General features: G+C 34.1%; 1 long non-coding RNA gene across 1 annotated transcript; it reads left to right on the plus strand.

Annotated features, from left to right (window-relative positions):
- The first annotated feature begins 419 nt into the window (after positions 1-419).
- Positions 420-2,238, plus strand: LOC141652320 (uncharacterized). Its single transcript, XR_012547139.1, has 3 exons — positions 420-851; positions 1,437-1,707; positions 2,077-2,238. It is a non-coding gene; the product is annotated as an uncharacterized LOC141652320 (long non-coding RNA).
- Positions 2,239-2,528: the final 290 nt, after the last annotated feature.

A 2,528-nucleotide genomic window follows, 5' to 3' on the forward strand; every position in this document is an offset into this window, starting at 1 on the left:
AAATAATAAAATCCTTAATTCTGATTTTAAGCAAGAAATCCCTAAATAGGACATGTCTGAATTGAGACAGGTTCAAATATTGTTCAAGAACAAGACTATCTTACTATAAGAGGGTGCAAAACTATGATTCACTGCCATACTCTTGTTTTTAACATTTGTTAAATTATGTACTATCTTACGATTCTGGTTTTTAGCATTTGTGTGGAGTAGTTCTCAAAGCAGGACATAGGTCATCTAAAAACCGTCCTTTTATACTGTTAAAACTTCGTTGAGCTTGGTTATATTCAACCGCCGTACTCGGAGTCCTTTTGGTGAAACCATCTTTGCAAAGTGCTTGCTCCTTCATTATGCGTCTCTTGTGTTGTTGAATACTATTATTTTGGTGAAGCCATTTGGATAGCCGTAATAGCAAATGAATAAGCTCCGTATATTGTTTATATTTCTATTTTAATTTCCGAAATTCATTTTGGTTTCCTGCCGTTGTATCTACATATATATTGGGTAATGATGTTGTATCCTACATAGTACATACATGCCATTGGAGCTCCGTATATTGGGGCAACAACCACTTATCTATATTTAGCGGGGTAATGATGTTATATCCTATATACGGGGACACACTTTATAGGAATCTAGCTTCTGTGGTTTATCAAGTTAGTGCTTTTATTTTCTCCATTTATCTACTTAGGAATAGTTTATATACGTCTTCTTATATTAAGTATTAATGTATGGATATGATGATAACTAGAACGTGTTGCTGATAGTGAGTCAGTATTGTAGAGGATGAGGAGATTATTAAAACAGCACAGATGCGGAACGCAACGGAGTTCAGATTCGGCTACAAGATTGTTGTAATGTTTCTAGTCTCCACTTCCATTTAAGTTTCAGTATCTCTTATTGCTTTATCTAATCATCCTGAAGCAGCCCTGTGACCGTTTTATTAGCTAGTTTTCAGCATCAGTCACAAATTTTCAGCGCACTACGGTGCAATAAACTGATAAGCTTTTAATTATTAGTTGATATGTCTAGTATTGATACAACATTAACAACATTGTTTCGGTCGTGTTGTAAGGGGCTGCAGTATATGGAGTCGTTCCCATATCCTTGACAAGTGCATCGAATTCTGTACAACTTTCACCATCATGTCTCGCGTGTCCGACACAAATCCATTCAACACTATTTCAGATCAAAGAAATGAAAATTTCAACCAAAATAACCGTGTCCGACAGTCGGACATGACACATCATAGACGAGACTGAGTAATATAAATGACAAGCTATACATAGGTAATTAAGTCGGTCATCAGAAAATTAATAAATATAACTGCTATAATAATAAAAAAAACCTGTGGTGACAGTGTTCCGAAATTAAGCCACAGCTAAAAAGACTACTCTCCTTTCATTCCACATTATCTTTTTCTTGAATTTTCATTTCAGGTTGATCCTACATACAGGCCAAGCCTAGAAAGTTTCGATGGTACTCCAAATGAGGCACTTACTGGATCAGACATGGTATTGACTACTCCTCAGTGGAGTAATGTGCTTGGTATGCGCCTTTTCTCACCCATTTGCTTAATTTTATCATTATTATTCATATCCGTGTTGTATATAAAAACGGTTTCTTTTGTTTGATTAAGTACACAAAGGGAGTTTTATCAACCTCAAAACAATTGCTTTCTTTTCCTTTGAGCCAGTTCCTCGATAATAGGTATTCATTTTTCATCAATTTCGTTTTAATTTTTTAAGGTTTGGGTTGTTCTATCTATTCTTAATTAGGTTGTTGTAGGATTATAGCTTTATTATTGTTGTGTTTGAAATATCAGACATAAATGGTTAGACTTGCTAATTAGGGTCGATCAATTTAACTGATTTTGATTCAAATAAGTTTACAAGTAATCATTTACTTTACTCATTGTGTTGCTATTAGTCAGCAACGGTGTTCTGCCTTGGTTGCGTGATTATATTGTCTATAGTGTAGGGGATTTAAAAACATCGACCACACAGACTATGAATCAGGAGTACGTACTCGGCAAGATCGTTTTTTTTTCTTTTTGCTGTTTTTTCTCCCTTTGTGCAGGAGCAAGGCTAGAGTGATGTCTTCGAGTTTGGGTACAGATTAGATGATTTTGACGACAAAGTTAACTTGAAGAGTTGGTATTTTGCTAGATTTGTTCCGTGTATAATTGGAGATTAGTTTATACGAATCCAATATAATTGTAAGATTGGTTGCTTTTGGATGTTGATGGTGATTATATAATTTAATAATTGTAATATTTTAATGATTATAATTTTTGATTAATAATATATAGGTCTCGAATTGTTTGAATTCTTTTTTTTTTTTTAAATAAAATATAAGAGGCCGGTTTAAGGTCAAAACTGGTTTCAAAGATAATATCAAAGAGACCGGTTTTAATCCAAAACTGGTTTCAAAGGTAATATCAAAGAAACCGGTTTTGGCTAATAACTGGTGTCTTAACCACTAGTAAAAGAAACCAGTTTTTGGTGTCAACCGGTTTCTTTGATATAACC

Source organism: Silene latifolia, chromosome 4 (assembly GCF_048544455.1).
Source record: "Silene latifolia isolate original U9 population chromosome 4, ASM4854445v1, whole genome shotgun sequence".
NCBI classification, from domain to species: domain Eukaryota; kingdom Viridiplantae; phylum Streptophyta; class Magnoliopsida; order Caryophyllales; family Caryophyllaceae; genus Silene; species Silene latifolia.